Source organism: Vulpes vulpes, chromosome 3, assembly GCF_048418805.1.
Source record: "Vulpes vulpes isolate BD-2025 chromosome 3, VulVul3, whole genome shotgun sequence".
In the NCBI taxonomy this organism is placed as follows: Eukaryota; Metazoa; Chordata; class Mammalia; order Carnivora; family Canidae; genus Vulpes; species Vulpes vulpes.
In genome coordinates, this window is record NC_132782.1 from 9,239,136 (window position 1) to 9,266,024 (window position 26,889).

The 26,889-nt window shown below is 35.7% G+C and overlaps 1 pseudogene; it reads left to right on the forward strand.

Moving 5' to 3' along the window:
- The first annotated feature begins 585 nt into the window (after nt 1-585).
- Nucleotides 586-25,699, forward strand: LOC112916581 (4-hydroxybenzoate polyprenyltransferase, mitochondrial-like; annotated as a pseudogene).
- The last annotated feature ends 1,190 nt before the right edge of the window (nt 25,700-26,889 follow it).

The following is a 26,889-nucleotide window of genomic DNA, read 5'->3' on the forward strand; positions in this document are numbered from 1 at the left end:
AAGCCCTATGAAAATTGAGAAATTCAGAAATCTTCCGTTTCATTAAAAATATCAGTCTCTATGATCAAGGGCATGCCAGGTTATTCCTTCTAAATTAAAAGACAAATTGCCACTTGTCTCTCCTACTACAGACAGGGAAGCATATTATCTGCTGGAATTCTTCAGATTCTAGAATCAAAACATTCCAACTCCAGGAATACTGCTTCAGCTACATACTGTGGGATGTGGAAGGCTGCAAGCATTGAGTGAAGTCCAGAGAGGAAATGGCTCCACAGAAAGTCTAGATTGACTTTTGGGCCACAATATCTGGTGATGGAGGTGTTAGTGATGGAAAAAAGATTTGCAGGGTGGAATTCATGGTAAGTCTAAGTTAAAGACTCAGTGTAAGCTCCTGAGATTCTGGAACGAGGTGATGTCCTCTACAGTGGAGAATGATGTACTTAAAAAAAAATAAAACAACAACAACAACAACAACAAACAAAAACAGTTCCTGAAATGTTATTGGGATCTTATAATAGAGGAGATGCTTGACCATTGATCCTCCACCAAGTATCTGGATTCTATTAGCACCGTCAAATTATAGAGATGGACAGGCCCAGCAGCATCCATCAGAATGGAAATGGTACATCTGGAATTGAACTTGAAGAGGACCACAGAGCACAAGTAAGCTGCATCAACAGATACCCAGCCTCCTCTGAAGGTACACAAGGAACCATTTCAATTCATGCCTATGTTCTTACGGAATGGGTTCCAAATGGCAAGCTGAAAGAGTAAGAAAGAGGTCAAGCTTCGTTTACTATGAGTCAGTTATGGTGTATGGGTGCAAGTTAAAAAAAAATGCCATGATATAGCTACTACATTCAGGAATGGTCTATCTACTACTGCCCCTGAATATTCAACATGTCAGCAACAAAGATCAATACTGAGCCACGAATAGAACACAATTTCTCAAACTGTGTGACCAACTGGCTACTTGATGGAAAGTTAACTACCCAGAGACTTCTGCCCTGGAAGTGCCAGTGGTTTATCCTTACAGAGATGGATACTTCTCTCAGTAGATTTGCCTTTCCTGCCTACAGAACCTGAGCCAGAAACACTACCCATGGGTTTAGTATATGCCTGATCTCAGGTATTAAATTCCACATAATATAGCTTTTAACCAAATGACCCATTTTACAGCAAAGAATATGCAAGAATGAACCTATAAAAATGGGATCCACTATTTATACCACATACTGAAACATTCAGAAGTTAGTCTCCACTAATACAGGGATGTATTAGGGATGTAGGGATGGCCTACTGAAGGTAATGGTAAAATGCCAGCTTGGAAGTAGTAGTCTGCAAGGATGTGGGTGTCATCATTCAGGACTTACATGTTAAATTTAGGACTCAGTACAGGTACTAAATCAGAAAACTGTATATGGTGTTGTGTTACCAATAAGAATGCTCTGACTTGGGAATGGAGGCGGGTTAGTAGGAATGGCCCCTCTTCCCATCATTCTGAAATACCTATTTAGAAAATTATGTTCTCTATCCTTGCAACTCTGGTTTCTATAACGTTAGAGGACAGTCTCCAAAAAGGATACACTTTTGAGAAATAGCAAGGGACACATTGAACTATAAGCTACAGTTGCCACCATGGCCCTTTGGATTCCTTATGACCAAGGACCAGCAAGAAAAAAGAGCCATAATTACATTACCAGACATAATTGACCCCAATTGGTAAGAGGTTAGGGCACTTTTACAAAATGCTGGTGTATTATCTCAGGCTGTGATAATAAAATGTCATAGATTGGAAGCTTAAACAACAAAAATGTTTTTCTCACAGTTTTAGAGGCTCAAAATGTGAGATCAGAATGCCAGCATAGTTGGATCTGGTGAGGGGTCTTTCCCTGGCTTGAGATGGCTGCCTTCTCAATGTGTGTTCACATGACTTTTCCCTGATGTATGCAGAAGGAGAGTTCTCTCTCTGCCTCACCTCCTTCTTACTGGGCCACCAATCCTACTGGATTAGGATCCCATCCATATGAACTGATTTAACCTTAATTACCTCCTAAAAAGCTTATCTCCAAAGACATGCACATTGTGGGTTAGGGCTTCACCCTATGAATTTGGGAGGGGACACAATTAAGTCCATAGCAAGTGATGAAGAAGAATACCTGGGAAATCCAGTTGATCCATTTGGGTGCACCTTGGCACCTAATTATTACTGAAAAGAACACATGAAGTAAACCCTAGCTTGGGAAGTTAGGAATGTCTAACTTTTCAAACAAATAATTGACTTTAAAGTATATACAACATAAAAATACATTCATTTTTTTATGGTTTTGGGTGTAACACCTAATGTGATTATTTATATACTCATTTATCTATCAAGTTACAACATATTTACATTAGCATTTTTAGTTAGGTTTGTAGGAAAAGACTCATTTATTTCCTTTTAAGTTCACTGAACTCAGTAAAGGTCAATGGAAGGCCCTCATCTGGCCTGCTGCTGGGGAATTAGAACTCAATTATTTATGATATTCATTCTTTTTCCCAGGATAAAGTAAAATGCTATGCTCTCTATGGCAGTGGCCTTGGAAATAAAACAAAAAACAAAAAACAAAAAAACAAAAAAAAACCCCCATCAGTTTACAAATTGCCTGCAACATTTTGTCCTTATAATTGCTTCCTTGTATCCATCCCTAAGCAGATGACTCCAGATGTCCCTCAGTTGTCATACACTAAACACACACACAATTGAAAACGGGGCTGTGATCCTGAATGCAAGGTTGAATGCAAAGGGTGACGCTGGTAATATAGCATGTATTACAAAAGCCAAAAACAAAATCAAAATCAATTATAGGTCTCCTCACTGATCTTACCTGAAGCACAAGGACGTATTCTACTCACTGGAATTTGGGGAGTATTGATTTTTTTTCTTCTAAAATGTTTATTGATTTAGATATTTTGCCCAGCATAAAGAATTTATGTATGGGTTGAGTATGTCTTATCTCTAAACTACTCAAATTATTAAAAACCACAACTATAAACAATATAGATATTGCAAATATGATGTACTTGCCATATCATATAATGATGGAGAAATGCAAGGTTATTCTAGTATAATATGTCACAAAAGTTCAATTACCTATAGAAGAATTAACTATTACAGTCTAGGCAGATTTAAATCCATTAAAATTGCACTTTCAAGAGGAAAAAAAACTATTTTATATTAAATGTATCAGTTTCTAAATTCATATCATTAGCACTTGTGAATGTTAAGGAAATCATCAAACATTCTGAGCTTACAGTGGAGAGGAACAACATAATGTAGTAGATGTGAGGTGTCTACAAATGAGTTTGCAAGAAGTGTTTCTTTATTTTCTTTTAATCTACTTAAATTCAGTCCTGGACAGAGAAGAGCTCTTATCCAGTAGGCCTGCTGGGAAGTTAGAGCTCAATTATTTTTGGTGTTTCCTCTACTCCAGAGAGGCATGTAAAAACAAGAGTCTCAAATAGTACATCAGAGGGTAATTCCTCTGGTTTTCTCGTATACTGGTTATCATGGAGATGCTCATCTGTGGTAGACAGCAGGGTTTCTTGAAGTTCTTAGGATCCATTGTTCCAGTAGAAAGTGAAACATGGAGCTGGTTGTTGGGTAGTTTCTGCCTTGAATAGGATGGTAAATAATAAAGAAATGAGAATTCTTCCATTATGGTTACTAGTGTATGGAAAAACACACAGACGTGAAGAAAGTGTAGAAAAATGCATGTCTCCTTGCTTTCTATTTTTAAAAGTGGGAATAAAGGATGTGAAAAATAAAATGGAAGAAGCACCTTAAAATGGATGGGGAACTGGACTGTGCTGGTACTAGCCAGTGGCACACTTTCCTGGGAAGGTCACAAGTCTCTATATGTAGCTCAACACAGTCACATTTATCAAGATGTGGGGATATATAAAGCTCTGGAAAAAGGAAGAAAAAATTGTTTTCCATAAAAGAAAAGTTTTTGAAATGCCTCTTATTCCCAAAACCTGCATAAACTATAAGGAATTGAGGTGTTTTGTGTGCCTTGATTGAAGAACCAGAGAAAAATGGAGAAATTTGATGAGTCTGCAGAGACCTGAGATCAGGACAAAGCAGCCACAATGCACAAGGACTTTCTGACTAAGGACAAGTGGCCCTTATAAGATGGTTTTAATGGCTGATTAAAAAAGCAAACTCGGGCAGCCCGGGTGGCTCAGCGGTTTAGCGCCACCTTCAGCCCGGGGCGTGATCCTGGAGACCCGGGATCGAGTCCCACATCAGGCTCCCTGCGTGGAGCCTGCTTCTCCTTCTGCCTGTGTCTCTGCCTCTCTCTCTCTCATTCTCTCTCTCTCTCTCTCTCTCTGTTCTCTCATGAATAAATAAAATCTTTTAAAAAAAAACTTAAAAAAAGCAAACTCGTTTCAGAAATAATCAGTTCAGAGAGCAGCCTAGAATGGATACACCACAGCATTTTCCAGGGAGCTTTCAAAGTTACCATGTGGATCAAAGTCCCAGTCTTCATTCCCCACCTTTCTAAGATCCAATGTCATATAAGCCTTAGTTTTAATTTTATCAAAAATCTACCTAGAAAAGGAGTAGGGAGGAAGAGAATAGGTATGTTCTAGATTTCTTTTGACCTGAAAAAGACAGAGACTAAAATATCAGATTGGATTGAGTTTACCAGACTGAACTACATTTAGTTAGTTTTTTCCTGGAATCTATATACAAGGGGAAAAAATATATATACATATACAGATACATGTACATCACATATACATGCGTGTGTCAGTGGAATGGATACATATTTAATGTGGCAGTGGGATGCTTTTAAGGTAGGTTAAGTAACATACAGGAAATAAAGGATGTTTTCTGTTGTACATCGGAGTATACAGTAAAAATTTGTTATCCTGTTAAAAATAACACCAAACTCTCTGATGTAGCAATGACCTTGAGTGACCAGGATCAGGCCAAATTACAAATAGACTGTTTGTAGCACCTTCTCCTTTCTTGGCCACCCATTACTACAGAGAATGCTTTGGCTCCTCTGTTTTAATTCATGCTAATCTAGAGCTTTTCCAATAATAGATTCAGATGTTACCCATTCCAAGTGGATTTGCATTTACTAGTGAACGTCTCAGATACAGAAGACCTTTCAAGCCAGAGAAATGAAAGTTTAACTTACAAGAAGAAATGTGAGCACTTAGTTAACAACATAGTACACAAGACTAATATTTAGAGAGCATTCACTATGTACCATGTCCTGAACTTAAAGCGTGCATGTCTGTTTGGGATCGGTTTGTAAGTGTGTATCAATAAGATAGGAATAAGACACTTTGAATGGAACATCATCTCATGATACTCAACTCGTATCACTTGGTGGTGATGAACTGAAATACAGTCTCCTCTGCTTCAGGGAGCTGTATTTGTGTCAAGAGTTTGTGAAAAGAATCAATTAGTTGCTATGTGCTATGTTCTTCACCCATCTGGCTACCTAAAGGACAAAGAATGGATGTGATGAAAGCCTTTGTCAAGTATAAATTAAAATAACGTCTCCAAGTCATTCAACCTTTATAAAAGACAGAAAGTACTGGACAATTCTATTTGTACTGGATGATTCTATTAAGGTTATTAAAATAGTGAGAATGTTCACTAATGAAGAACACTTCTATAGGGGCAGGTAAACTAAGAAATTATCTGTGAATCTTATGGGAATCATTAAGAAGGACACAGATGAGTCTAACCTGAATCACTGCAAATAGGTAGAGGAGGAGGTGAGGCATTCTTTTTGGAATATGAGAAAGAGGAAAGGATTTTTGTGGTTAAGTTAAGCATTTCTTAAAACAAAATGGTGAGGGAATTTGGAAAGCAAAATGGAGAGAGGAAGGCACCTGGGTGTCTCAGATGGTTAAGCGTCTGCCTTTGGCTCAGGTCATGGTCTCAAGGTCCCGGGATGAAGCTCCAAGGTGGGCTCCCTGCTCAGCGGGGAGTCTGCTTCTCCTGGTCACTCTGCCACTCCCCCTGCTTGTGCTCTCTACCCTCTCTCTAATGAATAAATAAAATCTTTTTAAAAAATGGTGAGAGGATTTCTTCATAATCATTGTTTCCTACAAGCACACGACTCAGATAAACATTAGCACAATTGCTTCCTTCTTCATACTAAAGAAATAAAGCTATGAAAAAAAATATATATCATGTTTGTAGCAATTTCCCCAAAGTTCTTGAAATGTTGATTAACCTATTTTGCCAATAGGACATTCCATCAGTAATAGGATTTTGTCTTTCAAGTAGAACATAATAAAATTCAAACAGCATTTACGTATGGAGAAGCCTTATTATTCTAAAGAACTTGTTAAGGTTAAGAAAGACTAAAAGTACAGTAAAAGTGTATAACGAAGAACAGAAAATCTTTGGAAAATGTCTGTTCAGATCCTCTGCTCATTTTTTAAATTAGATTGTTTGTTTCAGGATGTGTGTTTGTGGGTTTTATTGGTGTTGAGTTGTAGCAGTTCCTTATATATTTTGGATATGTCATTTGCAAATATCTTCTCCCACTCAGTAGGTTTACTTTTTGTCTTGTTGATGGTTTCCTTCACTGTACAAAAGCTTTATATATTGATGTAGCTCCAATAGTTTATTTTTGTTTTTTCATCCTTTGCTTTAGAAGACTTATCTAAAAAGATATTGCTATGGACAATGTCAGAGAAATCACTGCCTATTTTCTTTTCTAAGATTCTTATGGTTTCAGGTCTCATATTTAGGTTTTTAATCCATTTTGAGTTTATTTTCATGTATGGTGTTAGAAAGTGGTCCAATTTCATTGCTTTTCATATAGCTATTCAGTTTTCCCAGAACCATTTATTGAAGAGAGTCTCTCTTCCCCATTATATATTCTTGTCTCCTCTGTTTGACCACATAAGCATGGGTTTATTTTGGGGATTTCTATTCTGTTCCATTGATCTATGTGTCTGTTTATGTGCTAGTACCATACTATTTGATAACTATACTTTTGCAGTATATCTCGAAATCTGGAAGTATGACACCCCCAGTTTTGTTCTTTCTCAAGACTACTTTGGCTATGTGGGATCTTTTGTTGTCCCATATAAATTTTAGTGTTATTTGTTCTAGTCCTGTGATAAAAATACTATTGGTATTTTGATACAGATTGCACTGAATCTGTAGATCGCTTTGGGCAGTATGAACATTTTAACAGTATTAATTTTTTTCAATCCATGAGCATGGAATATCTTTCCATTTATGTTTTCTTTAATTTCTTACATCAGTGTTTCATACTTTTCATAGTATAGGTCTTTCAACTCCTTGGTTAGGTTTAATCCCAGGTATTTTATTCCTTTTGATTCAATTGTAAAAAAAATAAAAAAATAAAGTAAAAAAAATAAAAAAATAAAAAAAATTATTCAATTGTAAATGGAATTATTCTCTCAATTTCTCTTTCTGCCACTTTGTTATTAATGTATAGAAACACTACTGATTTCTAGGTTTTAATTTTGTATCCTACAACTTTACTGAATTCATTTATTTTATCTTGTAGTTTTTTGGTGGAGTCTTTAGGGTTTTTTATGTATAGTATCCTGTCATTTGCAAATAGTGGCAGTTTAACTTATCATTATTAATATGGACACTTCTCACTTCTTTTTCCAAAGAAGACAAACAGATGGCTAACGGATACATGAAAAGCTGCTCAACATCATTAATCATCAGGGAAGTGCAAATGAATACCACGAGATATCTTATACTTGTCAGAATGGTTAGAATCAAAAAGACAAAAAATAACAAGTGCTGGTAAGGATGTGGAGAAAAAGGAGCCCTTGTGCACTGTGGAAGGAATGTAAATTGGCATAGTCACTGTGGAAAACTGTATGGAGGTTCCTAAAAAAACATAAAAATAGAAATATTATATGATCCAACAATCCCACTACTAGGCATTTACCCAAAGAAAATAAAAACTATAATTTGAAAAGATATATTCACCTTTATGTTTATTGTAGCATTATTTACAATAGCCAAGATACGGAAGCAACCTAAGAACCTATCCATAGAGGAATGGATAAAGAAGATGTGGCTTTACACAGTGGAATATTACTTAGCCATAGAAAGAATAAGATCTTGCCATTTGAAACAACATGGATGGACCTAGGAAGGTATAATGCTAAGTAAAATAAAACTGAGAAACATAAATATCATATAATTCCATTCATATGTGGAATCTAAACAACAAAACAAATGAATAAATGAAAAAATAATAAGCAGAATAATAAACACAGAGAACAAACTGATGGTTGCTATAGGGAAGGGGGTGGAAGGATGGGCAAAATGGGTGAAGGGGAGTGGGAGATACATACTCCCAGTTGCATAAAGAACAAGCCATGGGAGTAATAGATACAGCATAGGGAATATAGTTAATGATGTAATAGCATTGTATAGTGACAGATGGTAGCTACACTTAGGGCAAGCACAGAGTAACACACAGAGATGTTGAATCATGATGTACACCTGAAATTAAGGTAACATTGTGTGTCAACCATCCTCAAAAAAATTTAAAAAATAAAAGAATAGGCTCTTTTTAAAGAATGGAGATACATTTAAGAAAACTTTAAATTTATAAGTTAAAATTGAAATTTATAGGGACACCTGGGTGGCTCAGCAGTTGAGCATCTGCCATCCGCTCAGGGCATGATCCCAGTCTATGAATCGAGTCCTGTATCGGGTTCCCTGTGAAGAGCCTTGCTTCTCCCTCTGTCTATATCTCTGCCTCTGTCTCTCTGTGTCTCTTATGAATATATAAATAAAATCTTTTTATTTATAAATGAATGAAAAGTTGAAAGGAAGAAGTAGAGGAGGAAAATGGGGGGGGGGTAGGAGAATTAACGGCTAGTGATAGGTTTCCCTTTTTCCCTTTAGTTCTATACTCTTTCATGTTAAGTAATCTCCATTAGTCCATTAGCAGGCTCATTCCTAAAATATGTTAAAAAAAAAAAGAGACAAAAACAGTGTACTCTTACTCTCTCAAAGAAAGTAGGCAAATCTAAAGGCATTGAATCAATATTATTTTAAAACTAAAAAAAGTATATTTTAAACGATCTGCTTTATAGTATGGAACTTGGTCAACTGATAAAGTTCTCACATCTCTCAAATTTTAGGGCAGGATTTCTTACAAATGATATTCTGGCCCTCTTCCTAATTACACAAACACCTGCCATTATACTGAGGATAATTAATTAGCAATTAGTAAAACAATTAAATCAGTTTGGCTTTCCTATCATGTTCATAAAAGTTTTCAAAATCAGCACAAATGTTTAATTACTGACAGTAAGCTCAATACTCTGTATCTTAGTAGAGGTGATGATCCACAAGAATGAGTTCACTCTAAAGACAGTACAATATGAGTAAGAAGACCTCAAGTCCTACTGCAGCACTTCTTGTCTTCTCTCCTGTCAAATCTTTTCTAAATGACATCTTTCAACTTAAAACTGGCATCTATTTTTTTCATGTTTGTTCTTTTCTTTAAAATTATAGATACCTATTCAGCCTACATTAGCTCTTCTCTCTCTCTCTCTCTCTCTCTCTCTCTCTCTGTTAACATGGAGCTAGGTACATTTTGCTTTAAATAACCTCTATAAACTTGGGCAAATTACTGAACTTCTCCAAGATTCAGTTTCCTTGTGTGTAAAAACTAGGTAGGCTACTATCAGTCACATATGATTGTTGCAAAGATGAGTAAAATAGCATAAAACATAACAAAGAGTGATGATATGTAGAACATTCAGCAATATCATTTCTCTTGACCCATCCTTTCTTCTGTCATTCCTCTCTTTTTTGATGGGACACCTTAAGTTTTAAGAGCCATTCCTACAAAAAATGTTCAAATTTTGTGTCTCTTCCAAATTGGTAGGAAGCCTCATGGTTGATAGTGTTTCATTTTTTCTGCATTGAAGGTTGATAATCAGTATCATGATTATCACACTATCATAGTGACCAACATCAATGTCAAAACCATCACCACTACCATTCCTTGAGAGCCTGCTACTGGGGACCTAGAGGATTCTTACTTTATTATTTTTAAATACTAGCTTTTATTTATCTATTTATTTATTTTTAAGGCTTTTATTTATTTACTCATGAGAGACACACAGAGAGAGAAAGAGAAATAGGCAAAGGTAGAACTGGCTCCCTGCAGGGAGCCAAATGCAGAACTCAATCCCAGGACCCCAGGATCACAACCTGAGTGAGCCAAAGGCAGATGCTCAACCATTAAGCCACCCAGGTGCACCTATTTTTAATTTTCTTAATAGAGAGAGCACAGGAGCAGGGTTAGGAAGTGGTGGAGAGAGAGGGAGAGAATCTCAAGCAGACTCCACATACAGGGTAGAGCCCAATGTGGGGCTCAATCTCATGACTCTGGGATCATGACTCCAGATAAAATCAAGAGTCAGATGCTTAACTGACTGAGCCACCCAGGTGCCCCAGATTCTTACCTTTAATGCTTTATTTGTACCACATTTTTTGTTTTTACCATATTTGTTGACCTCTTTTCCTACTCATTGATTCTAATCTTTTTATGAAAACCTTACTTTTGCAAAGGACAGGGAGAACAATTGAGGTGGTGATTTGCTGCAGTTTTTACCTATCCATCCTGTCTCCCAAATGCTAAATATGGACGTCAGTCTTCCAGGCTATGGTTTCTTCAATATATGAGTATAACAGGGCTTTATTAAAACAAAATACACTTATACTAGCTGTTTCCATACCAGTAAGAGAATGGCATGCATTGTAGTGCCCAACACATCCTCAAGTATTGATATAACATCATAATGAACTACTCTGGTCCTTTTCCATTTAGTGATTTCCACTAGTCTTCCCATTATTACACAATTATAATTTTTACCCCAGTTCCTGCCATGAGGGCAGGATTCCATCTATTAATCAGCAAGTCACTGATTGGCCAATTAGGGCTCATTCTTCTGGGGACCTTCTGAGGAACATAGTGTAGAAAGTGCAGTCAGTTTTGACAGGGTGTGGCACACGTTTCCTTCAAAAAAGCACTGTATGATACAAAAACACGCAATAAAACCACAGGGCTGGTGGGAATAAAAAATGAAGTCAGAAGCACAATACTCAAAACCATCAGTTACACATTAAAAAGTTAGGATGCTTAAACATGGTAGCAGTGTCACACATATTAAATGGTTAAGAAATACATCAAACCTATAATACTATGGCACTTTGTTTTGAAGAGAGCCTGATGTTTGCTGATGGAAGGGCATGTGGGAAGAGTTGCAGTTTGTGAGCTATTACAAAGTGGTGGAAGGATTATGTGAAATCTGATGGAAACTTACAACACAAGTTGTGGCTGGGTGTGGCTCACAATATATATTGTACCCTGAGGTCACAGGGAGATGTTTCAGGTGTGTGCATATGTGCCTTTTTATTTTTATTTTTTGTATTTTTATGTAGTTTTGGTCAGCCTTATGCTGTTTTCTCCATCCACCAAGATCAGGAATTATCACACTTTTCCTTAAATAATCGGATAGCGAATATTTTTAGTTTTCAGGACCACAGGGACCCCAACACAGTCAAAGAAAGGAGGCTTAAGAAAAAACAAACTTGTCTGTAGTGCTCCAGTAAAACCTTATTTACAAAAATAGGCAATGGGCCAGAGTTTTCCTCTCCCTAATTTGTTTCACATGGAAGAAATCACGCATAAGAAAACACAAAACTTAGGTTTTGCTCAAATAATTCCTTAATATATCAATTGTGTTGTAACATATTCACATTTTCAGAACAAGTATGATAGCAGAATTGATTGTGCCTCAAAATTTTCCCATTGAGGCGATTTGTCCTGATAATGCTTCATTTCCAGTTCTGCTGAGCTGAGCATTGTGTGGAAAGAACAATTTCCCGAGTTCTGGAGAAAACCCAACATTTAGATTGGAAAGCAAAAATACCTGAGTGGAAAAGCTGTCCAATTGCAAAGGAATTGTCCTCTACAGCCAAAGGCTGAGGTGACACGAGATGCGGTGATGAGACATCACCTGCATCTATTCTACTTCATCGCCTAATTCACTGCTGTATCCTCAGTGTTCAGAATACATTAGGCACTCATAACAAATCCCTTATCTTGCAAAGGGGTCTAGTAACTCTAGAAACCAGGAATGAGGACAACCTAGTTCATTTTTAATTGAAATCTTTACCCCTCTAGGGTCAGACGTGGCAATATTCCTTCCCCAGGATGCTTCATTTCCATGGTTACAAGAATGCAGATTTCTTACTGTTTCTTCCTACTCTTTTTGTCTCCCTAAATCTTATAAGACCTCTTTTATTCAGTATATCAATTTGGCATATACTACTAAAAACTCAACATACATTTACAAGCACAATACTCACGAGATTATACTTTTTTAGCCCTCATGCTAAATACATTCTATATTAGTTTTTCTTAAGCAAATAAATTTCCCTGCTTAGACATGAAAGATTTCCTATCTGATTAACAGTAGTGAGCAATGTCTCTGACATGTAAGTGGTAATACACCTTTCGTAGTGAGAACAGACATTCTAAGAGAAATGTAGTTATTACTAGGATTTTGTTTAAAAATGGTATTTTTAATGGATGTAATTGTATTCCTCCAAAATGTATATGTTGAGACCATAATCCCCAATGTGACTGTTTTTGGAGATATGGTCTTTAAGGAGGTGATTTAGATTAAATGAGGTTATAAGAGTGGATCTAATCAAACAAGGTTTGTGTCCTTAGAAAAGATAAAGGAAGAGACATCAGAGAGCGTCCCCTCCCCACTTATGCATGATGACATAGTGAGAACACATCTGAAAGTCAGAGGACAGATCTCACCAGAAATGAACCCTACTGGTGTTCTGATCTTGGACATCTAGCAGCCAAAACTGTGAAAAGGTAAATTTCTGTTTTTTTAAAAGCCATTCTGTTGTATTTTACATGGCAGCCTGATCATAATAATGCAGATATATTTAGAATCAGAGGGACAAAAAAGAACAGGTAAAGAAAGATTTCTAAAATAAGAAAATATTTTTAATATTAAGAGCCGTCCAGAAAACTATGAACCTATGGAAAATAACTCAATACACATTTATTAAGCCCTGAATCTAACAGACTTTGCTGTTTCATTCAATAGTTACCATCTATATCCAAACCCCACCATCACTTTTGATTTATTTCTAGCATAAAAAGTGTCCTACTAAAAATATATAGAATTATAAAAATTAATATTATGAAAAATTTAAAACATTTGTGTTTTGGTTTCATCCTGTGGCTTTGACCAAGGACTATATGTATAACAGAGAGAAAATTAGCCTAAGGAATGTCAAGCTTGGGACACCTGGGTTGAGCGTCTGCCTTTGGCTCAAGACATGATCCCGCAGTCCTGGGATCGAGTCCCTCATCGGGCTCCCTGCATGGAGCCTGCTCCTCCCTCTGCCTTCGTCTCTGCATCTCTTTATGTCTCTCATGAATAAATCAATAATTTTTTTTTAAAGAATGTCAAGCTTAAAGAAGAAAGGAAAAAAATATAGCCTTGAGAATAAAGATGCTAGAAAGGTCTATAACAGGCTTTCCAAGTAGACTGAATCCTTTTATATTGTACTTTTCAGGATTTATAAGACCAATTTCTCTATCCTTAAGCTGAAGCTAGTATCTTCAGATAATCAGAAAGTAAACAATTTTGCAGAAAGTATAATTGTTTAGAGTGAAAGCCTCGCCTACTCTAGGGATCTTTCATTAAGTATTCTCCACCAGACACAATAAACAAACTTGGTTAAGAAGAAAATCTGATTAGTGGTTATTATTTCCTGGACTCAAGGCAGTGTCCATTAAGCTGGAAGTTAGGTGTGGGAAAAACATGGAGTTCAGTGAAGTCAAGATCTTGGCTGCAACTTTTAACCCAACAATTAGTACTACAGAAGACTTAAGTTTTTGAGTGGACTCCATTGATACAAAGGAACTTAATGACTTATGAATGTTCAATCCTAAAGCCACCAACTTCACACCAACGGGAGGTGGATCACTAAAGCTGTATGGACATAGAAAAGGTCCCTCTCGTTGTAGTTATGCAGGACAATGGAGAAAAATCCTCTTCCTTGAGGGCAGGACTATCTTCTAGATGGGCCAGCACAGAAGTCTCTTCCTTTGGTAGCAGGGAGTCTTTATTTCTATTTAGCAGAAAATATATGCTGTGGAAAAAAGACCACCATTTTTTCTAGTCTGATCTTTTTCAAGCAGATGCCTTTCTTATAGAAACTGTGTTTCTGTTCCATAATTTTGTACCATGTATTGTGGAGGTGGGTAACAAGATGCCTTACCCAGTTGAGGACAATGTGCTGGCCATAATTGCCTCATCGTGGGCCAGGGTTTGCCTCTTAAGTTTGTCTTGCTTTTGTTCTTGTCCATCAGAAAAAGAAATTTCCTATTGTACAGCATAATCCTATTGTTACTTAAAGGAATTGACTTTTTTTTTTGTAGGCAGATCCTTTTTTAAAAAAATTGTGATAACATACACATGACATAAAAAGTAACCATTTTAAAGTGTACAATTTTGTGACGTTTGCTACACCTGAAATGCTGTGAAGCCATCACCACTATCAAATCCCAAAACATTTTCATCACTTCAAAAGGAAACTCCATACCTATTAATAATCCCCATTCCCCCTCTTCCCCATCCCATGGAAACCACCGAGTTACTTTCTGTCTCCATAATTTTGCCTATTCTGAATATTTCAGAATTTCTTTAGTTAGCTATTTTTCCCTAAGATCTGTTCAGAGAAAGAAAAGAAAAATTTAATAAAATAGTAAAAGTTAGGACAATTTTAGAGCTAAAATTCACTAATTCAAAATAATCAGATTTATTATCTGTTTAACACAAAAACTATAGAATCTATGAAACTAAACAGATCCTTAATGGCATTTTTTTCTTTTCTCACTCAATATCATTATTAAAGTATTTTTAGGAAATTATCTATACTCAAATTACCACTTGATCTCACTTTTCCTTGTATAATTGTACATAGAAATTCAAACAAATATCTTTACATATCCGCAGGGACCCTCACTGACCTTTGTCCAATTCTATCAGATGACCAGCCAATTCTGAGCAATCAGAAAGCTCTTACTGACAGAAAACAGAACAAAATGAAAACCTACCAAGCTCGTTAAAAGATTCTTTGGTTCAAAAGAGGGTGACTTTTTGAAAGATACAGAAGTTTACTCTTATTAAAAGTCATTTAAATAAGCAGAAAAAGAAAACACATTAGACACAAACGATTTGTATCCTCAATATGATTCAAAATAATTTTTGCCTATTTGAATTATAAACAAGTATAAAAGTATAAAAACAGGACTATCTGACATTATGAGGAACTTAAAGAGAATTTAAAGTATAAATACCACATTTAAAAAATAATGAAGACAGTGAATGCTGTGGAAAGTCAAATGACTAAAGACATCAAACTCAAGAAATTCCCCCAAAACTTAAAGTGAAAGAAGGAAAAATTTTAAAAATAAAGTATTGGAGAACATAGGTCAGATTCCACAGAATCTCTCTTACCAAAATGGATTTTATTTATTTATTTATTTATTTATTTATTTTTTCCAAAATGGATTTTAAACAGTATCAACAGAAATGACAGAATAAAAAACACTTGTATCTAAAGAAAATTTAGTCTAAAAATTGAAAGTGGAAACTCCCTGAAATAACATTATTATTATTTATTATTATTATTATTATTATTATTATTATTAATGTTAAAAGAGAATAGTCTGTATTCTGGTGGGATTTTTGAAGATTAAACATAAATAATTTTATGAGCACATGCAGTTGCTTCTGCCTGAAGCTTCTGGTCTACCTGCTTCCCTACTGACAATATCCCCAGCCTTTTCATTGTTTGGTTCTCAATTTCATTCATATCACCTTCAAGGCCTTTGTCTGAGAACCAGAAACCAAGGGTCCTTCCTAGCGTTTTCTATCACAGCACAGGTTTATTATAATTAGAATATTTTTCTTAAGTTTTATTTATATATCTATTTATTTTTATATCTTGACTTCTTTACTGTATCTTTTCTTACTAAACTCCATACCTTTAGGATCATGTCTATATTAATTTATTATTTTTAGCCTATGGGGGAGCTCCATGCAAAATTAACTATTTGTAAAACCAAATATTTATTAAATCAAGAGAGAAGAAGGACAACTGTTATATTTTTGAATCAAAGAAACAAAGAATGGGAAAACAGTAGTGAAAAGATGATGCTTTTTTCTTCCATAAGGAAAACTATTACCATTTATAATTAATATTTATGATATAATGACAGTGAGAGTAATAATCATAATGTTGCAATGGACTGACTGTGTCCTCTAAAATTCAAGTATTGAACCCCTATCATTCTGGAATTAGGAGGTAGAGCCTTTGGAAGGTAATTAGTTCATGAGGCTGGAGCCCTCATGAATGAAATTAGTGTCCTTAGAAGAAGAGACAGGAGAGCTTACCCCCTCTCTGCTTTCCACTATGAGAAAGGACACAAGAAGAAGAAGGCAGTGTATAAATCACTAAGACAGCCCTCACCAGACACCAAGTCCACCAGTCTCTGGATCTTGGATTTCCAGTTACCAGAACTGTAAGAAATAAATGTGTATTGTTTAAGGCACCTAGTCTGTAATCTTTGGTATAAACAGCTCAAATGGACTAAGACAATTATTTTCAACTGTTTAGTACTTAAGATGTGCTAAGGACTGTAAATATATACATTCATTTAATTCTCAGAGAAATATGAGGGTTCTCGCTTTGTAGATAAGGAAACTGTCACAGAGAAGTTAAATAAGTTGCCTAAGTCACACATTTTGGAGGTATCAAAGCAAAGCTTTGATTTTAATCTCCATATTTCACAGCATAACGTTGGCTTATGAATTTCACAGAAAAACTTTGAGAAAAACATTCATATAACTAAAAAGCATATGGATAACTTTGAAACAATTCTGGAATAAGCAAATAAGACTATTTAGAAAAAGGAACCGCCAGGAACTACAAAATAAGAGAAATACATGCCAAAATTAAATATTCTAGTTTTAAAATGCAGATATATTTGATCAATTCATTCAGTCCACAAGTATTTGTATCTATTATGTATTAGGCAATATTCTAGGTCCTTTCTGTAGAGTGGTTAATAGAAGAGGCAAAAGTATCTTCCCTCATAGAGAATGCATTCTACTAAAAGAACCAGATGATCAAGACAAATTAAGTAAATATTAAATACACTAGACAATGGTGCATAATAAAGAGAAAATATGTCAGCAGTATTCAAAGAATAGCAAGGAGGCCAGTGTAGCTATGCAGTGAGACAATCAGATCTGCCCATGAGATCAGCAAGTTACTGAAGAACCAGGAAATGTTAAGGTCTGGTACCTCAGGACAGAGAATTCAGATTGCTTAAAAACAAGCAAGCAAACAGGCAAAAAAACAAATAATCAGTTCAAAAGAATAATATATATTATTCATTTATATATTCATAATAATATATTATGAATATTATTATTCATATTCATAATTATATTATGATAAGGCATGATATTTTTAGCTTGTCCTTTGCCTTTAATTCTCATAAATCTACTGACATGTGGACATTTCTTACAAATAAATGTTGGTGAAATATTTTTAAAATGATAATTTGTCTAACAAGGATATAGGCTTGCTCCCGAGAGGAGTTTCTCATCATTGTCAGAGTCCAAACAAGCTGAATGATTGATCATCTGGTAAGGATGATGATAATTTCCAACTTGGTGTTCAACAGAAACTCTAATCTCTCTCTTTCCTATTTTTAAACTTTGAATTTATATATGTTGTATCATTTTTTCCTTAATAATTGTTTAGATATACTAAGGAATAATCATTTTTCATATCTGTCAAATGAACATTTTTATTTCTTTTTTAACAATAATTTCCCACTGTGGAAGACCCTTTCTTACAATACACCTTTGACTTTACACACTAAAACATTTTACTTCATTTAAGACTATTTAATATCCTCTTATCTTCCCACAGATGGTTCTTGTAGGGTTCTTGTAGTGTCTCTTAGTAAAGTGGTTGCATAGTCTGGGAATAATTTATTTTGAAGCATAACCACACTCATGGGCCCATAGGCTCATACTATTAGAAAAGGAAATAAATTGTGTATATCAATGGTCCGTTGGTCTATGCTAAAAAAATGTACAGCAAAAGGTTTGCCACTATAGTCCCTTGGCCATTAATGGATTATGCTGTCCCCTTGAGACAGAACAGTCCTTGACATCCTATGCAATAGAGAACAGCAGAGAAACAATGAAAAGGGAGTAGATCTGGCCTTTAATCAAGAGATAAAATCTAATTGTAATCTAGAGTATATACCAGGTCAAACTCACCTAGTAGTGTAATTTTATTGTTATTTAAAATATTTTATTTATTTATCTGGAGAGGTTGCGGGAGGGAAAGGGACAAGCAGACTCCACGCTGAGCCCTGAGCACGGGAGACAAAGGCTGCCCACCCCATCACCCAGAGATCATGACCTGAGCTGAAATCAGGAGTCTGCCACTCAACAGACTGAGCCACCTGACACCTCTAGTGTAATTTTTTTACACTATTGACATTATTTCTAACATATAGTCTCTTACATGTTTCAGTAAGTTTATTTATTATTTATTTATTTTTAAAAGATGTTATTTATTTATTCATGAGAGACACAGAGAGAGGGGGGCAGAGACATTGGCAGAGAGAGAGGCAGGCTCCACACAGGGAGCCCGACGTGGGACTCGATCCCAGGATTCCAAGATCACGCCCTGGGCCAAAGGCAGGCGCTCAACCACTGAGCCACCCAGGCGTCCCAATGTTTCAGTAAGTTTAAAAGATTTGAACAAAATGATGAATGTGCCTTTACCTCTGGCAGGCAGGATTATGACAAGTCGATTATAATAAATGGTATGCACCTGTGGGTGTTCAATAACTGTGACTTGAGCAAACTTCACCTACTTAACTCTGAAGACACTATAGATAATAAAATGCCATAATGTTATGGCATTTGTATGAAAACTCTCATAAATATATTCAATATTACTAATAATATAATAATATATTCATAAAAATTCAATCATATTACATAAATGCAACTCAAAATTGAGCAAATATTATGGGACAGACAGGTGACAGAAATAGGTGATATAATCAAAACATAATCAAATTTTGCTGTTGCTTAATTTTATTAATAGAATTGTTATTATATAAATAGCACAATTGTTTTAGGTATCTTAGATAAAATAAGTGTTAAACCATTCCAAATTACAGAACAGAACAGTCACTAACAATGTAGCAGAAGAGCCAAAACATAACTATAATCCTCTGTATCTAGTATACTTCAAGAGTTCAACAAGACACAAATTATTGAAAATTGTTTAGCAGAAGCAGTAACAAGCACAATAAATATTTAAAAAGATGGGGACCTGATTTAACAATTCTCCCAAAAGCCTATAGTCGGATAAGTACACAATATGTCTTCATCAATGCATGCCTTCACCCTGTTTCTTGAACCTGTCAATGCAAAATAACACCAGGATGTCCAATAAAACTCTACCTCATTGACAAACAGGGAAAAGTATTTGACAGTATACTGGATTTGAAAAGTATCTTGCAGGAAAACACAAGTGATGAACACCTGTTCACAGTGTGACAAAATGAGATCACTAGCAAAATAAATATTTGTGCAATTGAGATGATAGATTGAGGGGGCAGGAGTCAGGGAGAAACAGAAAGTGTAAGGCATAATATGTTTAAGAAATAAGAGAAATACATACATATATTTACACATTGTATGTAAATAAATATTAATAAACGCTAATTCCCATCTTTAGAAGGAATTGCCATAATGGACCCACAGGATGATATCCAAATAGCTGCTCAAATTGACTATTTGAAGAGTTCCTAACTAGGACCGTTTTGAGTTACAGTCACTTAAAGTGTATTTCAAATAAAAATCAAAAGAAAGAAAGAAAGAAAAAATGTTAGAAATAAACATATGCATGCAACAGAAAAGTAAAAAATGCAAAGAAAATTTCATGTATAACCAATTTAATAACATTGTTTTTTTACGATAACATGTATTTCAAACTTGAATTCCATAATATTTTAGGTCTACTTGGTAAACAATGTTAGGTTGAAAAACTAATGTATGATTTACTCAACAGGATATAGCAGCTTAGCTTAAAAGACCATAATTGCGCACATAATGCTTAATGTTTATCTTTAAAAGACATGCTTAATTGTGTGAAAGTATTTTCCCAGAAAATTACTTCTTAACCTTCCAAGAGGCAGCCTTTCCACTGACTCTTAAGCACAATAAGAAAAGGAGGGCTTAAGAACAAAGGGACAAGTTTAAATAATAAAAAAGTTAAGCCACACTGTGGGCATAATTGGGAAATCCAATATTGAGGCTGAGATGACTATTACTTCATTCTTTGAAGATAATTGTATTTCAGTTTACTTTTGTTTGCTAGAACAAATTTTGTAGGGATAACTATAAGAGGAATTAATTTTGACTCCTGAAATTAAGCATAAAAGAAAATTGTCCTGAAACTGCAAAGGTACAAATTTGGCTTTATGACAGAGCCTCCCAGTCAAGCTGAACTAACTGGTTTACCCACTCTCTGACACTTAAAGCTCTCTGAAAGTTTTTGTTTTTGTTTTTGTTTTTGTTTTTGTTTTGATTTAAGGAGGATTTTGGAAAAGAAAAAAAAATGATGTCATTTTTTAACACCTTGCAAATACCCCTTAAAAACATTCTTTTTACATACTTAACAAATGAAGCAGCACACAAAGATCACTGCCTGGATTTTTATTATTGATAAAATAATTCTGTTAGTCATAAGGAGAAAAATCTTACTTTTCAAGAATCTAATAAAAAGTGTAAAAGTTCATTACTATTTCCTCTTTGAAGTCTTGGATATGATAACTGAAATTGTTCCAGGGAGACTTAGAATTAGCAAACAGTGTGACATTCAGTCTAAAAATCAGATTTTAGAATGGGATCCTAAAGCTAAATTTTATATTTCTTTGATTTTTTCTGTCTTTATCTGCTTATTTCATATTTACCTACTTGATATTCCTAACCCTTATTCAAAAAAGAACAAAATCAGATTGTTAAAACTCAAAATCCCATTGGAAGGCATTTTCGTGTATCATCCTAAGAAACTAGTAAATTACTATCATTTACATTTCATTCCATCTTCTTATCACTCTTTAATTGGTCACTTTCCTTTGCTTACAAATATAAAAAGGTTTTGGTTTTGGTTTGGTAGTATAATTTTTATTGGTATAACTTAACCCTCTCCCAGAAAACAAAAACTCTAAACAAAATATTTTTTAAAGTAACTATTTGAAGGCATGGGAGATCAAATGAAGAGACATATAAAATTAAAAGGAATTATATCTTAAAGTGATTTCCCCTTTTTACTAGAGCATATTTCAGTCCACCTAGCATGAGGGGACTAGAACCCAAACAGAAAACTGCTGTCTCAGTGGCTTGAAGTCTCGAAGGATAGAGTTTTTGGCTTCCACAGTTGCTGCTACTGAGTATAAAAATCCTGAGGGAAAAAGAGGACACTGAAGGGGTATGCACAAATCTATGTATAACTAGATTTATAGTTATACATAAACATAACTTTATTATGGCCTTTCCCTAAATTGTGCATGCATGGAGAAGACTCTAATGATAATAGTGAAAAACATCAAGTGGAAGACTGATTAAAGCTGGAAACTATCTCAATTTCCTCCTACAGAAGGAACATACAATTTTGAGTTTGGGTTCTTCTCAGTGAAATACCTCAAGGTCATGTCTTAAAACTATCAATCATGTAGCAGGACTATAGAAATATTTATCTTGAACAGAGATAAAAGCAAAACATCTTTCCTAATCAAGCATAAAACCAAGCTTCTGTAGTTTAACACCTAACAGTCTAAAAAAGAAAAATCAACACTCTTCAGGGAAGATAATAGAATTCGGAATTTCTACTAAGTATCATCTACAATATCTAATATACAACAAAAATTACTAGTTACATGAAAAAAATATGGCCCATTTTCAAGAGAAAGAGCAGTTAATAAGAGAGATTCCAAGATAACCCAGAAGTGGGATTTTCAGAAAAGAACTTTATGGCATCTAATAAAAGCATATTCAAGGATCAAAAGGACACTATTGTCAAAATGAGTGAATATATGTAGGATCTCAGCAGAGATATGGGAAATATAAAAATAACTTAATAGGAATTTAGAATTTAGAAGCACAGTACCTGAAATAAAAGATTCACTCAAAGGGATCAACAGGTGACTGGAGGTGGCCAAAGAAAGGATCAATGTATGCAGAAAATGTTCAATAGAAATGATCTAATGTGAAAAGCTAGAGGTAAAAATGACAAGAAAACAGAAGAGCCTCAATAATCTGTGACACAAAATCAAGTGATCTATTATGTGTAATGGGAGTTCCAAAAGGACTTGAGAGAAATGAGAAAGAAAAAAGTATTTCAGGATATTAGAGCTGAAAATTTTCAAAATTTGGTAAAGAAAATAAACTACAAAGAGGTCAAGTAAGTGCAAAATAGATAACACAAACTAGGCCATATCTACACATGTACAGTCAAACTACTGAAAACCAAAAGAAAAAGCAATATATATCATAAAGAGAGATATACAGCTCTAAAAATCATGGCTGACATTTCACTAGATTTAATAATGGAAGCCAGAATGTAATGAAATATTTAAAGTGATGATATTAAAGCCAATAATAAAGACTTCTACTTCTGGAATGATGGAGTACATGTACTTTCCCTATTTCTTTAAGTACAACTAAATATATAGGTTTGGGCAGTCCTTAATCTAATCTGACTGGTACCATTATAAGGGAAAATTTGGATACACAAACATCAGTCTTATGTATGTACAGAGACACAATGATAAGACAGCTATCAACACCTCAAGGAGAAAGACCTCAGAAGAAACCAAATCTGTTGAAACCTTGATTATAAATTTCTAAGCTCCACAACTGTGAGAAAATAAATCTCTGTTGTTTAAGCCACCCAGTGCGTGGTACTTAGTTATGACAGCCCGAGGAAACTAAGATGATGATTGATAGATAGATAGGCAGGTGTGTGTGTGTATGTGTGTGTTGTGTGTACATGTGTGTATCTATGTACATATGTAAAATTTTAAGAAGACTCTGAAAGGTAGCAAGAAGATAGACCAGCAGGACCTCAGGACCCAAGGGACAACATGGTGATGAATTCTCTGGGATGTCTTTTTTTTTTTTTTTTAATTCCAGACTTGGAGCTGAAGAAGATAGCTTAGAAATGTCAGAAAGTGCAGACAAAAACAAACAAAAACAAACAAAAAGGTCTTCTCTTTAGCCAAGAGACCAGGAATAGGGAATCTAGTAAGACAGACAAATTTTAGTAAATGACCAATCTCCTCCAATAAAAACCAAGGAAAAAACTCTGGCCATACTCCATCCACACCAGCAAAGGCTGAGTGGGAAAACTAGACTTCCACTCTTATAAGGCAGTCATCACCCTTGAGGTGGTGTCAGACAAGGTCAAGTAGGAGATGGGATTTTCATCTTCACCAGCTGGTAATGAGTCCCCTGATCATAGAATTAATGAAGAGCATACAGCCTAGATCCCACACCCACCCAGCAGTGCACACCCAACAAAGCACTGCTCCTCACTAGTGCCATGGCAGGCCTAGAGGAGAGTCAGGACTCTTACCCAGTGCTAACAGAGCCATTCTCACCGCAACATCAATGGACTCCACATGGGGAGCTCAGAGTTGATTGTTCAGCAAAGTAAAAAGCTCTCACTCTCCTGATTGCCAACAAAATACAAGTGGGGAACCTGAACATCTACTTCCTTCTGGAAGTACTGAGGCAACACCTCCTTCCCCTTTTCTGTTGAAGCAGTGTCAGAAAAAGTCCACTAAACCAGAATTTTAAATAAAATCCCAAGTCTCAGAACATAACATGAAAAAGTCCAAATTTCCACTAAAAATCACCCCTCATATCAAGAACCAAGAAGATCCCAGGCTGAATTCAGAAAAAAATCATTGGATGCCCAGATCAAAATGACAGAAATGTTAGAATTATCTGACATTAGGAAACTTGGATGGTGAGTGGGGGGAAAAAACTATCTCAAAGGTACATACAGTATGATTCCATTTACTAACATTCTTACAAAGACAAAGTTATAGGATTGGAGAACAGAGCTATGGTTGATAGTGGTTAAGAAGAGGGTAGGGGTTTGGGGGGCCTGGGTGGCTCAGTGGTTGAGTGTCTGCCTTTAGCTCAGGCAATGATCCCGAGATCCTGAGGTCAAGTCCAGCATCAGGCTCCCCAGAGGGAGCTTGCTTCTCCCTCTGCTTGTGTCTCTCATGAATAAATAAATAAAATCCTAAAAAAAAAAGAAGAAGAAGAAGAAGTAGGGGCAGGAGAGAAGTGCGTATGGCTATAAAATGACAACATGATGGAATCTCTTAATGATGAATATGTTCTGAATCAGCTGAAGGCCTTAAGACAAAAAAAATCATATATATACATATATGACTCCTATTGGTTCTGCTTCTTTGGTTCTTATTATATATCTAAAAAGAGAATAATGGTAATACAGTGGGATCATAAAAAGTACTCAACAACCCAAAGAAGGCAGGAAATGAGAAAAAAAGAACAAAGGCCACATGACAAGGGGACTATGCTTCCTAGGCTCCCCAGTGCAGACTCACAGGGAGCCGTGGGCTCTAGGACTCCTGGGGCTGCTCCCTGCTCCCAGTGGTACCCATTGCCACAGGGGGACTGGTGGCTGTCAGGCCCAGCAGCTGCTCAGCCTGTGGCTCTGGGGGTCATGGATTTGGCATCCTACCCTCTACAACCTTACCTTCTCCTCATGTAGTTAGACAAACCCATTGGAATCTGGTTGCTGTGTCTGCCAGGTACCTGGAGCACAGAATTGGCCTATGAGCCAGGATGAGCTCTTTGGCATTGGAGCAAAGCTGTACAATTCATGTCATGCAGGGCAGTGACTACAATAAAAAGTATAGCTATGGGACCAGCATCCCTACTTCGTGTAATCACCTACTCACTAATAAAAAGAATTACATACTGGCTTTAATTACCCTTGGGGTTGACTTTTAGCCGTGGGGATTATTATTTGGATGGTGTGCTAACAAGGGCTCCTGTAATCCAGGTGGTTACCTGGTTCTTTATTTTCTAGAATTTTGAAAACGGTAATATATGATACTATCCATGTTCATCAGGACAAAAGAGATGATGTTCTGACTGGTCTGAAGTCGAGGGCACTGTGGCTCAGTAAAAACACCAAAGAGTGACTCAGTGACTTCAATGTCATGATCCTGGAGGCACTGTACCTAATAGGGTTCTAGTAAGGATCAGACCACTTGCTACTACACTGCTCTGGCCACAGGAAGCCATCAACCTCATCAGATTTACACTCTAGACATCCACAGACCGGAGGATGGTGGAGATTGTTTCCTCCAACCAAATAATAGGGCTAACAGTTTTTTTAGGGATTGTCCTTGGGAATTTGTGGAAGGAAAAGACAGACAAAACAAAAAAATATATAAATAGTAAAATATGAAATGGGAAAAATGTTTATCTGGAATTTTTATTTTTTATTTATTTATATTTATTTTTTATTAATAAATTTTATTTATTTATTCATGAGAGACACACACAGAGAGAGAGGCAGAGACACAGGCAGAGGGAGAAGCAGGCTCCATGCACTGGGAGCCCAACATGGGACTTGATCCCAGGTCTCCAGGATCATGCCCTGGGCTGAAGGCAGCGCTAAGCCGCTGAGCCACCGGGGCTGCCCTATTTGGGAATTTTTAAAACAATTTCTAGAAAACATTCTCAGGTCTTGTTGTCACGTATCTAGACTTGATTAAAAATTGTTTCAATATATTAAAAAGTTGAGAATTTTTTATTCTTAAAAAAGATTTATAGCATTTTGCTTGATTTTAGTCCAAATCATTTGTTACTCTTACCCTATCACAGGAACCAGGGACTCCAGAATTTGAGATAACCTTGAGAATCTAAGTTGATGTATTTTTCTGCTCATTGTAATTCTCCTCTGAAATAATGGAGATGATATACATTTTAGCACTTTAGAAAAAAATTTCATGTGTTTTAGAAGACATATCTAAATGATGGTATTTGTCGAAAAATGGACTGTTGTTTACGGAAAAAAAAGCTGTTACAGAAAATTAGGGCTTATTGTGTTCATTTTTTTATATGTATATTTTTTTATTGGAGTTCGATTTGCCAACATATATAGTGTAACACCCAGTGGAAGGAGCCTTGGTTTCCATCGACAGACGAATGGATAAAGAAGCTGTGGTCTATGTATACAATGGAATATTCCTCAGCCATTAGAAACTACAAATACCCACCATTTGCTTCAACATGGATGGAACTGGAGGGTATTATGCTGAGTGAAATAAGTCAATTGGAGAAGGACAAATATTATATGGTCTCATTCATTTGGGGAATATAAAAAATAGTGAAAGGGCTTATTGTTTTTCATTGTAACTTTTACTCACTGTCAAAAACTGTCATTCAGAAAAATATTCTTTATATACATATATGAATTTAAATAAGCAAAAAAAAAATGTTTTATCTACTATGAGAAAAAGAAACACATGATAGAGATGCCTGGGTGGCTCAGTGGTTGAGCGTCTGTCTTTGGCTCAGGTCATGATCCGGGGTCCTGGGATTGAATCTCATGTTGAGTTCCCTGCAGGGAGTCTGCCTCTCCCTCTGCCTATG